Source organism: Mustela nivalis, assembly GCF_964662115.1.
Source record: "Mustela nivalis genome assembly, chromosome: 4".
In the NCBI taxonomy this organism is placed as follows: Eukaryota; Metazoa; Chordata; class Mammalia; order Carnivora; family Mustelidae; genus Mustela; species Mustela nivalis.
In genome coordinates, this window is record NC_139023.1 from 1,960,042 (window position 1) to 1,974,978 (window position 14,937).

The 14,937-nt window shown below is 48.8% G+C and overlaps 1 protein-coding gene and 1 long non-coding RNA gene across 4 annotated transcripts in view; both read left to right on the top strand.

Moving 5' to 3' along the window:
- The window catches only part of LOC309862545, a 531,010-nt gene that overhangs the window by 251,233 nt on the left and 264,840 nt on the right, over positions 1-14,937 (top strand). The gene's annotated exons all lie outside the window — the stretch shown is intronic.
- Positions 7,504-14,937, top strand: part of PRKG2 (protein kinase cGMP-dependent 2) — a 97,170-nt gene continuing 89,736 nt past the window's right edge. The window contains exon 1 of one of the 3 annotated variants that reach the window (XM_082728160.1): positions 7,504-7,686. The gene's annotated coding sequence lies outside the window, so the exon portion shown is untranslated. The remainder of the gene's footprint in view (positions 7,687-14,937) is intronic. The other 2 variants (XM_082728161.1, XM_082728159.1) reach the window with 2 other exon arrangements.

Consider the following 14,937-nt stretch of genomic DNA (forward strand, 5'->3'; position numbering starts at 1 on the left):
GGTGAGCCAAGTGTAGTCACCAGAGTCCTCAAGCAAGAGAGAGAAGCAGGAGTGTCAGAGTCAAAGAGTTTTGAAGATACTAAGCTGTTAGGTTTGAAGTCAGAGGGGGACCATGAGCCAAGAAATGTGGACACCCTCATGAAGCCGGAAATGACAAGGCAATAGATTCCCCCCCGTAGAGCCTCCAGAAGGAACACAGCTCTGAGGACACTTTGCTTTTAGTTCAGCGAGGCTGGTCTTCGAGTTCTGATCTCAAAACGCTAAGAAAATAAGTGCCTATTACTTTAACCCCTCAGTTTGTGGTAATTTGTTATAGCAGCACGAAGAAGCTAATACACTGAAAATCAAAGAGATGACAGAGGAACTAAAGATAGGAAGCGTAGATGTCGGGAAGTTTGAGGAGCTTCTGTATAAGATATAATGGAAGAAGCCCTTGCTTAAGGTGGGAGAAACTTAAATATAAATATAAATGTGTGTTTATATATAGACATAAACCCAACTCTTCATTATTGCCTATGGGACCCCATGTAAGCTGACCATTTTGTAATGTGATTTTTTTTTTTTTTGCTTTTGACGTGTATGAGTTCTTTATATATTTTGAATATTAGCCCCTTACCATATATATGATTTGCAAACATTTCCTCCTGTTAGGTAAGTGGCTTTTTCATTTTATTCATGGTTTTCCTTCGTTGTGCAGAAGGTTTTTAATATGATCTAGTTCCACTTACTTATTTTTGCTTTTGTGACTTTTGTTTTTGGTGTCTGATTCCAAAACCATTGCCAAGACCAGTATCAAAGACCTTATTGCCTATGTGTTCTGCTAGGAGTTCTATGTTTTGGGACTAATATTCAAGCCTTTTGTTCATTTTGAGTTAATTTTTGTGTGTGGTATAAAATAGCGTTTGAGTCTCGTTCTTTTGCCTGTTGTCGTCCCGTTTCCCAGCATCATTTACTGAAGAGATTATCCTTTCCCCACTGTACATTCTTGGCTTCTCTGTTGTAAATTAACTGATCCTATAAGCAGGGGCTTATTTCTGTGCTCTCTATTCATTTCATTGATCTATGTATCTGTTTTATGTCAATACTGTTATAATTACTAGAACTTTATGTAGAGTTTGAAATACGATAGTAATATTTAGCACATATTCAGTATATAGCACTGCATACTAAACCGAGTAAGAAGCTGGGTAAAGAGAGAGAGAAAGGAAACAGTGAAGGAATTAGAGGTCACGTTAAAGACAAGAATGAAGAGAAGCAACTGGGCAAACGAATTTGGAGGAAGAGGCTGTGGCCATAGACAGTACCATCTCGTCTTAGCCCAAACACTGCACTGGAAACGAATGCTGTACTAGTGTAAGTTGGCTAATGAAATTTAAATTAAAAAAAAAAAAAAAAGAAAAGAAAAAGACAACAGAGCCTGAGGCAAAGCTCACATGCTCATTCTCCATCAGGGGTGCCGCCCTAAGGAAGCAGGAGTAATGGAAGAAGGGAAATGAGCGAGAGAAGGAGAAAAAACAGACTCCAGGTGGTACAGTCCGAGTCTGCCCACAGGTTCTTCAGAAGCTGGTTGCTGAGTCACACAGAGCAGCCAGAAGTGCAGAACTGCCTCCTGGGTGGGCAGGAAGGACGAGCAATGATTTGCCGGCTTCTTCTTGGCTCCTGTCTCTCAACGGTCAAAGCTGACTCCATAGGGAATTAATTCTACTATATCTCCAGGCTATGTCTTGGGCCCCCTCCAGGTAGAAGCTAGGGAAGCTGGAGGTTCTGTGGATCCTGACAGGTCAGACCCGGGCGCTGGAATAGCTTAGGCTGCCTCAATGGTGGACGGCACAGCCGTGCTGCTGTGTTCCTCACTGTCGAGGAGGCCGAGGTCAGGGCAGTGCTAGCCTCGGCTTTGCTACGATGTCAGCAGCGTGAGGCACTGCGATGACCATCGCGTCTGAGTAGCAAGGCGGGGGGCTGACGCCTTGTGGGCAGACGGGGCTGAGCAGATCTGGGGAGCACAGATATCATCTGAGCCAGAGATTTTAGAGGAGAGTCAGATGTGACTGTGGGAGTCTGAAGCTGAGAGGGATGTTGGATATGGGAGCTAGGGAGCTTCAAGGTCAAAGCATGGACGGATGCTTTGAAATAGCACAGGACGGTGGGACTCCAAACACTGAGAGTTCAGTGCATAGTTGATTGACATACATTGGCTGTATTATTTAATGAGCGCCCATAACTAGAAAAAAAATCACTATTTAGGAAAGTCAACACACTATGGACTCAAATCCAATATGTGCAGAGAAAAGCAAAATGAAAAGTATTTATGTATTAGGTTTTTAGAGTAAAACTTTCTATTATCTGATTGTTAATGAGGCAGATTATGAATTTGTTAATTAATTGTGTCATTTTCCAAACAATAGCTTTTATTTCAGAAGGAAAACCAAGAACATATTTCAAATTCTTCCTTCTTCTTTTTTTTCTTTAAAGATTTTATTTATTTATGTGACAGAGAGAGAGATCACAAGTAGGCAGAGAGACAGGCAGAGAGAGAGGAGAAATCAGGCTCCCTGCTGAGCAGAGAGCCCGATGTGGGACTCGATCCCAGGACCCTGAGACCATGACCTGAGCTGAAGGCAGAGGCGTAACCCACTGAGCCACCCAGGCGCCCCTTCAAATTCTTTCTAAAGAATGGTGGAAACACAGGTATGATTCTCCTGGGTAGTACGTCACAGCTCACTCTATCCCTAGGGTCTGGACCTGCTGCGGGTGCTTTAAGAAAGTCAGCAAAGACGAATCAGACGAACTATGCCCTCCGGATATTCACAGTGACTCGGGGTGATGAGGACGGCCCAGAGATAACGATAATACAGAGTAGAGAGTCACAAACAGCATAAGAAGGACTGAGATAAAGTACAGTCTTGTGGGGGTGCTGACGGTGACCCGAAAGTAATGAGGGGGGCTATGAGGAGAAAGGGCGCAGGAGAGAGGGAGGCGGGAAGCGGAGTCAGAGTCCTGGGAAAACTGAGAATGAGTGAAAGTGGTGTGGAGGAGGGAGGACTTTCGAGCGGAGCACGGGGAGAGGTCAGTTGCAAGTGCGGGACGCATGTAGGTTCTGGCCGCTGCCTGGTGAGCCGCGAAGCCACGCGAGTGCGCTCTGGGTTCATGCCCACAGGCTTCACTCTCCTGTCCGCCGGGGACCATCAGGGAGGCACTTGGCAAACGAGAGGTCACGGTCCCGTCGAAGACACGAGCGTGGGACGGAGAACGGCGCTCCCAGAGCCGGGCGTGGAAGGTGGTGATGTCAGCAGTGAGCTTCTGCCGGGGAAAGAGAGACCGTGGGACGGGATGCCCGCTCGAGCCTCTGGCATCTGGGGCAGCAGTTAAAAAAAAAAAGATCGATCGATCGATGGATTGATTTTGAAAATCGAGGCAGTAGGTTGAAAGTGGAATGTTCTGATTGTTTTCTATGTATTAAAGATTTGAGCGGCGTGTGTTCTGAGGCCGTACGAAGTCATCCCGCAAAGGCCCTGCTCTGAGGTCCAGTAAGAGAGACGGGGAGTTAACAGCGACCTGTGACGCGGGGCAGCGGCTGCTGTGGGATCCCGGAGGAGAGACCCCGCAGCATCCGTGAGAGGTCACGGAAGAGATAAGTGGCTCTGAGGTGAAGAGAGGGGTTATTGGCTGCGGGGAGGCTGGAGACCGAGAAAGGGCAGCGCCTCAGCCGGCCCCACTCCGCTACCGCATCGAGGGATGCGGGTGCCCTGAGGGCTGGAGCACCGAAGGCAACGGCAGTTCGGTCCAGGGTCAGGGCTTGGCAAAGCTGACAAGATCAAAGGCCCCGGGGACCTAAGGTTCCAGCCGTAGCAACGGAAACGGCTGCCCGGGGGTCAGCGCCGTAAGAGAAACAAGCCAGTAGACGAATGACAGAGGAAAGAAGGGAGGGGGGCAAAGCCACAGAGATGGTGAGAAGCTGGTGGGGTCTGGCGCTCCCACACCCTCGGGAGACCTGGTGGCTCACGGCGGAGAGCTTCGCTGGAGCCGGGCCGGCTGCGAGCTGCGGCTCACACAGTGAGCACCGCGGCTCCGACCGGCGGCCCGACGGGACGTCCCCGGTGCCAGAACAGCTACGGAGCCTCCCGTGAGGCCACGGATTCCGGCTGGAGGAGCTGAACCGGAGCTCGGGCGCGCGGGGGCCTGGGAGCCTGGGTCCGGCGCGGAGGCACTGCTGGGGGCTGTCTCCAGGGCAGTCCCTTGGAGGCAGCAAGAAAGAGAAAGTAGTAAAAATCGGGAGATGTTTGTAAAATTCAGGGCTGTTTGGGTACTTCCCGGAGCTGCTCGTAGCGTGAGACCTGCATTTTACCGTCCGCATCTCCACAGGCTCCCTCGGAGGGTTGACCCTGGGACAACCCTCGCGCTCTGGTGACAGTGTTTGGCAGAGACCAGGCCACCCGGTGGAACAAAAGGCCGACCCAGTGGGGGAGGGGCTGTTCCCGAATCAGGTCCCTCACCACCGGTAGGCCTGGGAAAGCTTGCAGGGCGTCCTGGGAGGAGGCTGTGCTGCTCAGTGGGTGACCAGGAAGGCCCCGGGACTCTGGCTTCCTCCTGTCTCAGAAGGAGGAGTCAAGAGGTAGGCTCTGCAATTTAGGAGTTCTGTGAACTTGGTCCCGTTATCTAACTCTCCGAGCTGGCTTCCCGAGGCTGGCTCCCTTCTGCCACATAGTAAATGAGAAATCGCGTGTGTGTCTTTCAACACTTGGCGAGTCAACCGCACCCGCAGTTCCTTCTGCCGGAAGGCTCTCCTCCTTGCTGACTCTTACTCATCCTACACTGAAATGTTATTTTTTTCAGAGGAGTCATCCCCGAGTCCCTCCGGCAGACTCTACGTTGCCTACCCAACATCCATGGCCACTTCCTCCTTTCTGCTCGAGTATCAGCTCCTCAAAGAATGCGACTCTGGAAAGCTCCAGGGCAAATTCTGAAGAGCTTAAGCCAATTTTGGTGATCCTCCTTCCACACCCAGCACTGAGGTGTGGGCACGGGGGTCGGTCCGGACTAATGACAGGTGAGGGGTCGGTGAGGAGCTTCCGTGAGCTCTGGGGCGCAGACCCCTTCCCCTGCTCTTGGGCACCGCCAGGATTATCTGTGGTAACTGTGGCTGCTCTGGCCATCCTGGGACCACGGGGCAGGGGGCAGACCCAGGGGCAGAGCTGGCAGGGGGATGCGGAAACAGCCCAGACCTACCCTGACATCCCTGAGGTCCTGAATTTACCAGCAAGAGCCTCTCAACCTTGGGACTTCAAGCCGCAGGAGACCGTAAATTTCCTTATCATTTAAGACATTTTAAACTAGGTTAATGATTAATTGCAGCCTTCTGCATCTAGATCATAACCCCGTTCCCCCTCCCATGTCACATTATCTTTCACGGCACTTTTGACATATATGTTACTTCTGTGTTTATTGGTTTGATGTCTGTCTCCCCCTGCGGACTGTAGAGTCTAATTTGCTAAGATCGTGTGTTGATTTCCCTCACCACCGAATTTCCGGATTGCAGCACTGTCCCTGAGACACAGGAGCTGCTTAAAGACATTTGTTGAAAGAGTGAATAAAGGCTCAAAAAAAGGTCACTTTTCTCCTCCTCCTCACCATACTCCTTGTATTTTAACAGCTCAGCCTGGCATTGTTACCAGAGGACAGGATCTTTGGGAAGGAGCTAATGTTCCCCTCAAAATGACTAGATGGGTGACCTCAGGCAGCAGGAGTACAGAAGCCTCTGCCTCAAGGAATACTAAGAAAATACATATTACATGGTTGACCCTACATACACATATTTAACTGAAAGATATACAGAGCATATTTATTCTTACTATGCATAATATATCTGATATTTGTATTCTACTTCATTTAAAAATGTGGACCCAGGGGCGCCTGGGTGGCTCAGTGGGTTAAAGCCTCTGCCTTTGGCTAGGGTCATGATCCCAGGGTCCTGGGATCGAGCCCCGCATCGGGCTCTCTGCTCAGCGGGGAGCCTGCTTCCCTTCCCCTCTCTCTCTGCCTACTTGTGATCTCTGTCAAATAAATAAATAAATAAAATGTTTAAAAAAATGTAGACCCATTAATTAGCAATCCACTACCCCCCTCCCCCGCACCGCAACGTGGACTAAATGCATGAAAGGACTTTGAAAATCTGATTTCCTTCTTGTTGTTCATAAAAATCCATTCTGTTGACTGAGAAGTCCATGATGACTGACTTAACAATGACTTAATTATTTTTCTTTTTCCTGTGGAATCCTTCCCCAGACCATCTTCTCTAGCCGGGCTATTTTGAAGGCCTGCATAAAATGGGAAGACTGTAGCATATGTTCATGAAAAAGTACTTTGTACTTTTGCTTAATTTTTTTTTTTTTCACTTGGCACAAAAACAAACAGGACTGCATTCTTCTTCTGAAATGTAGTGGCCCCATTCAACAGACCCTCCCTGGGCTCACTTCTATGTAAGTCTACGTATGTACCAGCGCTGACCAGTGCGACAGGAGCCACTGCCACCACGAGGTTTAGCCCCCGGGGAGGTGGGTTCCGACCTTCTCCAGAATAAAACCTCACTGTACGTCCCGTTCCTCAGCACAGACACTGCCCTGTCCTCGGTGGACTTGCCAGTGAAATTCCTCTGGTGGCAGGAGGGAAGGGGAAAAGCCACACGGGGATCTCTCAAGTCCAGAGCACAGCCAGTTACGCGGCGGGGCACGTATATATTTAGAAAACCATAATGCGAGCCTCCGGGGAAAAACAAAACAAGACAAAAAACCCTGGAATCAGAAGGCGACTGGGCGAGCAACAGCGGCCTGGGCGATCAGGGAGGGGCCCTGCTCAGGGGCCCACCGGTTCCGAAGGTCTAATCTCTGCCCCTTAAAACTCGGTGCAAACCCCTGCCCCCGGGATCCCGTGAGCCGCAAACTGGGCGCAAGTTGTGGCTCCAGAGTCCGGGGACAGCGCGGCTCGGGGCTCCGGGGTCACCCGTCCGCTGGGAGGGCAGCGAGTGACCCGAGAGCGCGTCCGGCCGCGCGCCCGCGAGCGCTCCGCGAGGGAAGGCGAGCTGGGGGGGGGGGGGCGCAGGGCAGACCGGGGCGGGGAGAGGAACGCGCCCCCGAACTTTGCTGTCCCCTCGGCCCACTCGCTCCAAGTGGAGAGAACAAGAACACAGAGCACGGTGTCCGCCCGACGTCGTCTCCCGCCGCGGCCTCGCTGCGGAGGGAGCGCGGGCAAGTGCGGGCCGGGCTCCGGCCAGGCTCGCCGCGGAGCCGAGGTGCGGCCGCCGGGATGCGCCGGGGACCCCACCTTCCGGGAGGCCGGCTCGGCGCTCCGGCCCGCGGCCGCCCCGCTGACCCTCCCCCTCCTCCGCCTCCTCCCCTCCCTCCTCCCGCCCTCCCTCCGCCCTCCCGGCGCGTCTGCTCCGCACCGGCCCCCGCGGAGGAGCCAGGCGGCAGCGCCCGAGCCGCCGCAGCTCCTGCCCGCAGCGCGCTCGCCCGCGCCCCCGGATCCCACGCAGCCGGAGCCCCGCGCACGGCCGGGCTCGCCGAGGGCCCCGCGCTCCAGGCTCGGGCGCCGCGGGCGGCAGGGGAGGGCGGCGCGGGAGAGGACGCGGAGGCGCGGGGGCGGCGGCGCCGAGGCGCCGAGCTGCGCACCTGGAAAGTTCCCGGCGGTGCGGTGAGCGCGGCGGGCGGCGGGCTGGGGCGCGGGGGCCGCGCGGGGAGGCGCGGGGCCGGGGTGCGCCGCCGCCTGCGGGGCGCGCGGGGCGCGGGGCGCCGTTCCACACCCGCCGCTCCCGTGCGTGTGTGTGTGGACGCGGGCGCGCGCGGCTGGCGGGCTGTGGCCGTGCTCCCCGGCGCCGCGGGCGCGGACGGGCTGCGCGAGCCTAAGAGGCGGGCAGGGGCGGGAGGGGCGAGCTCGGCGCGGGGGCGGGGGTCCTCGGCGCGGGGGTCCTCGCGGCTGTCCCCGCCGAGGCGGCGGCGCTGCGGGGCTGGGGCTCGCGGGGCGGGCCGCGTGCGCTCCGGCTCCCCCAGCCCTGCGGAGCGGCGGCGAGGCGGCCCGGGCGCGAGGACTTGGGAGTCCGCGCAAACTTGGGCGGGTGCTCGGGGGCGCTCGCGGCTCCGGAGCCGCTTCGCCTGCCTGCGTTTCTAAGTGACGCAGGGACAGGAGCGAGCGGACCCCGCAAATCGTCCACTTACAGGATGGGGAGAAAGCAGGGGTCAGCGCGGGGCAGGACTCGGGTGCGGATGGGCGGCGGCCGAGGCCGGAGATGAGGCTGGGAACACGGGAGGCAGAATTAACAGGTAGAAAAGTCTGATTTCCACCTCGCTCCAGAGGGTCCGAGGGGCTTTTTTTTTTTTTTTTTTTTTTAAATAAGGGAAGGGAGCGACGTACAGCTCCCGACCCCCGTCCCCAGTTCCTTAGAAATCATTGTCTCTTTTCTTGGCAAGTTTCTGTTTAACTCCCGGAGGAGCGCAGTGTCTGTTGCCGCGCTCCGGTGTAGTGCACGCGAGCGCAGGACCTAATATGGTGGAGAATCCTCTTTGGAGAATGGGAGGCCATTGTGCCTGCGTTACACACTGTGTAACGGAAAATAAACGGCCTCAGACGATGTGGCAGAGATCTCTGTGCTCCGTGTGCAGACTGAACTACAGTCCTGTGCGGTCCTTACAGGTGAGGCTAACTCACCGTCCTGGGGAAGGCAGGTGCTGCCTGGAGGTTGCCCAAATCTTCTGATCCCACAGTCTTCCTCTAGGCCATTTCCCTATCAGTGACTCCCTCTTCTGTGTTTTCATTTTTCTGCATCTACGCTGGGCCATGATTCCGGGTTTACAAACACACTCAAGTTCCCACTGTTGTAAAAATCCACTTCATGAACCAAGTTATCATCTTGAAACCCCTGCTGTCTACGTCAGCTCTTCCCACGGTCCTTTGGAATCAGATTTCTATCCCAACTCTTGTGTGAAAGGCTAAATTCCAGGCTTTTTCCCTCTGATTTAATTTGCTTTGGTGTATCTGTGGGATGTCAACGGCCGCCTGCTCACTTCTTGGAAACCTTGCCTTCCTGGCCTCTAGGATACTTCTGCTACTTCTCTTACTTGTACAACTGCGCCTTCCGCGTCTTCCTTATTTGCTTCTCTGCCTCTTCTCCGATCAACGGGATCTGTAAGTATCATCTAGATGTACATATGTAGTGGCAGAGGCATTCCTTCCCTTTCTTGGAGTGATCTCATCTACTAATGGGACTTCAAAGTCTTCCCTCTGTAAAGCAGTCTCTTGCCTCCACCTTTCTTTTTTGCTGCTCTCTGCTCAGCATTTCGACCGTGATGACACTCAGACACCTCATGCTCAACACAGATAAGGTCCGCTTCATTCCTGTCCCCATAAAGCATGCTCATTGCCTGACTTGAGTCAATGTCTCGGCGCCCAGCCCGTAGATGGTGCTGTCTTCACCTCTGAATGAATGAATCAGTTAATGGCACTACCTTCCTCTCAGCCTTCTCAGATCAAAATATTGGGATCATCTATCTATCTTTCTTTCTTTCTTTCTTTCTTTCTTTCTTTCTTTCCCCTCTGTGCACACCCATGTACTCACCACACTGAGCTATTTAGTCCCTGCAGGATTCCTTCCACCAATCTCATTCTGACTATGAACCCATTCATACCTTCTCTCACTTTTACCAAAGCAGTAGCTTCTTCTTACCCTATCTCTAGTTTTTCTTTCACGTGGGATGTATGCCTAGATACTTTTCCTCTCCTTATTGCCAGTCTCCTGGGCGCGTTAATCCACTACTTCAGCTCCAGACCGTACTGAGGCTATCAGACCCATTTGCACCTCCGTGCTCCTGATCGTCCAGGGCTCACGTCTTACGGCCTACTGAACTCCTCCATGTTAGTGCCACAGGTCCTTCGGACGGAGCACGTCCAGAATTGAACTCCCTGTCTCATCCCTCCAATCTGTTCCTCCTTTTGGTTAATGACATCCCCTCTTACCCAGTTTGCCACAGTGGAAATTTCCAAATCTTTGTTCTCTTTCTCCTTATCACCACTCAAGTTCCATCAGCTGTAATATCCTGACCTACACCTATAAAATTACATTTCTCTGTCTTGGCCTGTCTATCGGATACTGCAGCACCCAAAAATAGCTGAATGGAATGCCACCACATTGGACAGTGAAAACACAGGGTATGTGTCGTTTGTAAAATTCACCATGAACATTCTGTTAGGTGGAGCGGCCCTTCAAAGAGAGAGTCAACCTCTGGGGTAGCTGAAACTGAGCTCATATGACTGCCTGAGGAAAGAAGATTGCTCTCGTACTGCCGTGCTGTGGCTACAGAAGACACACAGTAGATTCAAAACCGAGTCCCGGGTCATCAGTCACAAGACCGGAGGATGGTTTTAACTGTAGCATCGACAGGGAATTGAGCTGTTCTCACAATGGCAGCTCTGTGTGCTTCACCTCAGGGAAAAGAAGCAGGGGTTTATATATTTAGTGACGGTTAATTATTTTATAAAAGAAATTTGGTGAAACAAATTAAGGATAGCACCAAATGCATTAGTTTCACATAGACTTAAAAGACTATTTATAAAAGCTTGTGTAGTTCACTTCTCTGATTTCAGGGTAAACTCTCCATATCATAAAAAAAAGCATTGATTTTACTTTTCACGGTCTGTTGAAGGCAAGGAAATGGCAGAGTTACCTGTAGTCATAGCTTTTACCAAATCCCTGATGATCACAGTTTTCTCTTCTGGCTACCATGGAGCTGGTCCATATAAACAGAGTTATCTTGAGTTCCAGAAGTTCAAGACATGAGAATGGGGTTGGGACTTTGGCCTTTCCCCGTCCCGTCACCTTTGACTCGGATTGGCGCAATAACCTGTGCTTTGTTCCTTTCCCTCTAAAGCTCTTTTCACTCCATTCCATATTTATGGCCAAGAAAATAGTCTTTTCTCAAGGACAAATCTGACCATATAACTTGAAAAAAACGTGACCTACACTAAAATGCAGATACCATAACGTGGTGTATAAATTCTTCCGCGGCTTATTCCTGCCCTAGACTTTTCATGGCTCGTCACTCTCTTTCTCCCAGCATGCATCTGTCTGTTCCCTGGATATGCTGTCAGCATTTTGCCTTCACTCTTTAATATGTGTTTTTTTAAATTAATAGACTTTAGTTTTTAGAGCAATTTTATAGAAAAGCGAAAATTACAGAGTTTCCATATGCTCCCCTGCCCCCTCCTCCTATCCCCTATTCTTAATATCTTGTATCAATGTGATACATTGATACAATTGTATAATAATATATATTATTATTATTATTATGTATATTATATATTATTTATAAATATATATTATTATATATTATTATTATATTATATATTATATATATATATAGTATGATAATAAATGTTACATTTGTTATAATTGATGAACCAGGATTGGCCCATGATTATTAACTCAAGTACCTAGTTAACAATAAGGCTCATTCTTTGTATTGTACATTCGGTGGGTTTGGACACATGTGCAAGACGCGTATCCACCGTCACAGCATCGCACAGTAATTTCATGGCCCTGAAACCTGCCGGTGTTCCTCCTATTCTTTCCTCTTTCCCTCTCTCGAAGTCTCTGCAACCACGGATCTTTTCAGTGTTCTAAATTTTGTCTTTTCCTGCATGTCAAATAGTTGGAATCATGCTGTACGTAGATTTTTCCAGACTGACTTCTCTCACTTAGCAATGTGTATTTAAAATGCCTCCATGTCTTGTCATGGCTCGATCGTTACAACTTTTCAACCCTGAATAATATTTCATTGTCTAGGTTTACCGCAGTTTGTTTATCTGTCCAAAGAAGGACATACCGATTGCTTCGATGTTGCGGCAGTTATGAATAAAGCTACTGCAGATATCCATGTGCAGCTTTTGGTGTGGACGTACGTGTTCATATCAGTCAAATTAATACCAAGGAACATGACCAATGGGTTATATAATTATGTAGCTTTATAAGCGACTCCAAAACTGTCTTCTAGAGTGACTGTATCACTTCACACTCCCATTAGCAATGAATGGGAGTTCGTGCTGCTCCACATTCCTTCCAGCATTTGGTGTTGTCCGTGTTTGGATTTTGGTCATTCTGATAGATATATGGTGGTATCTCACGACTGATTTATTTGGAGATTCTCTAACGACATACAATGTTGAGCATATTTTCACATCCTTATTTTCCACATGTGTATCTTCTGTGGTGACATATCTGTTTAGATTTTTGCCCATTTTTAAAAATATTTTATTAATTTATTTGACTGAGAGAGAGTGAGAGAGCACAGCAGGCAGAGCGGCAGGTAGAGGGAGGTAGAGGCAGGTAGAGGGAGAGGGAGAAGTGGACTCCCCACCGAGCAGAAGGCTCAGAGGTGGGGCTCGGTCCCAGCCCCCTGGGATTATGATCTGAGCTAAATTCAGATGTTTAACTGATTGAGCCACACGTGCACCCCTTATTTTTGCCCATTTTTTAACTGGGTTGTTTGTTTTTCTATTGTTGAATGTTAAGTGTTCTTTGTATATTTTGGATACTAGTCCTTTATTAAATATGTGCTTTGCAAGTGCTGTCTCCCAGTCTGTGGCTTGTTGGTGCATTCTGTCAATGGTGTCTTTGCAGAGCAGATGTTTTAAATGTTAATGAAGTCTGCCTTATCAACATTTTTCCTTTCATGGATTGTGCTTTTGATGTTTTATCTAAAAAGTCATCACCAAACCCAAGATCACTTAGAATTTTGCCTCTGTTGTCTTACTAGCAATTTTATAGTTTTGTGTTTTATATTTAGGTATTTGATACACTTTAGGATAATTTGTGTAAAGATATGAGATCTGTATCTAGATTAATGAGTGTGTGTGTGTGTGTGTCCAGTTTGTTAAAAAACTATCATTTCTCCACTGAACTGTTTTTGTTTCTTTGTCAAAGTCCAGTTAACTATATTTGTGTGAGTCTATTTCTGAGCTCTATTATGTACCGTTGATCTCTTCGTCTATCTTTCACTAATACCACTGTCTTGATTATTGCAACTTTATAGTAAGTCTTTTTTTAATAGTAAGTTTTGAAGTCTGCTTGTATCACCACTGACTTTGTTCTCTGATAATATTGTGTCCGTTTAGTGCGTGTTTTTTGATCAGTACATTGTTCTACTAAGATGAGTTATTTTGTTGGGTAACAGAACTAGTAATAATGTTAAATAATGGTAACAGTACTAGTAATAATGTTAAATAATGGTAACAGTACTAGTAATAATGTTAAATAATGGTAACAGTACTAGTAATAATGTTAAATAATGGTAACAGTACTAGTAATAATGTTTAATATGGCTTTTCTTATTTGACCGTCTAACAGCTTTACATGATGTGCATAGTGGCTTTGATCTACCTGTGGCTCTGTCCGTGGGTCTGTCCATCTATTCTATTATTGACACCCAAGCCCAAAGTCATGCCCAAGGACAGATATATACTAAGGAAACTGCTTGGGTTGAGAGTCTGGCTATGTCACCTTAGTCAGCACTATATCGTCTCCCATATTTACAGATAAATGTATTTATGTCAGACTCCATATGGGGAGAGAGAGAAATAGATATCATCTAGATCAGAGCCAAGATTGTGGTTTCAAACTAGTTTAGGGCTGTAGGAAAACACAGACAACAAAGCCCAACTGCCCCCACACTGGCTGCCAGGGGTTCGACCACAGGCAAGAGCCTTCACGGGCAGTTTGGCTTCTCCTGTGTCTTTTCCGGTACTTCTTGTATGGGATATTTCCTAAGTGGCGATCAAATTAATGTAATAATAATTTAAAATTGCATGTATTTTCTTCTTTTCTTGCTCAATGCCACAACTCATTCCATTCCTCTTGCCTGTTTATGGAGACAGAAGAATCCCACCTTCACGGTGAGCCTTTTTTTTTTTTTTCTTTTTCTTTTTTTTTTTAATTAATTGTCTTCCCAGATAGGTCGGTAGGCCCCTTTGGTTGAGGGCTTACCCTGAATATGTGCAAACAGGTAGAGGCAGTGTGAGGGAATGACAAAGCTTGTCATTAGTCCTTACAGTCCTAGATCCTGAGCTGGGTCATTCATGAAGCTTTCTGGTCTCCATTCTTAGGTGGAGCTTCCCTTCTCAGGGAAGGTTGCCCAGGCTGTTCCAGAATCATTTCTTTCTTTAATGGAAGAGATAAGCCAGGCAGAGTAAGGTTCCCCTCACCCCCAGGGAATAACTGGCATCTTTAGAGACCTCTTGTCTGGAAGACATCCAACATGCTAGACTTTGTCCCAACCACCAATGATCTCTTCTGGGAGTTCCTCCCACCGAGACACTCAGTGTCTGTCTCCAGCACTGTAAGAGCTACTTGGGGCCTGTTGTGTGTCAAGCATTGTACAGGATACCTTGTAAACATAATCTTCATAATGACCTTATGAGCTGAATATAATTATACCCGCTTCCTAGATTGGAAAACAGGATTCTAAGTCATTTGTAGAAGGTCACACAACCGGAAAGGGCAGGTTGTCTTCCAAACCCTGGCTGGCCTGAATCTGTTGCTCACCTTAAATTCTCATCTTTATCTCCAAGTTCATTTCTTATTACATCAAGTCTTGCCCTCTGATTCTAACAATGACTTTAATAACCTGTAGTTGCTAGTTTGATGGGGCAACATCCTGTGTTTCTAACAATATGTTCTCCTTGTGGCTAGCAATACATTTTGGAGAAATAGCTTATCTATCTTAGTGACTGATATAGGAAACAGTGAATCTAATTAGATTTTGTGAAGCCAGGCACTTGAAGCCTTGGCTTAAGGGACAACAAAATTTAAATGAGTGAGCTCACTGAGAAATCAGACTCAGTATTGAGCCATTCAGTAACCGACTTACATATCTTAAATTTGTTACTTGAAAGATCAGT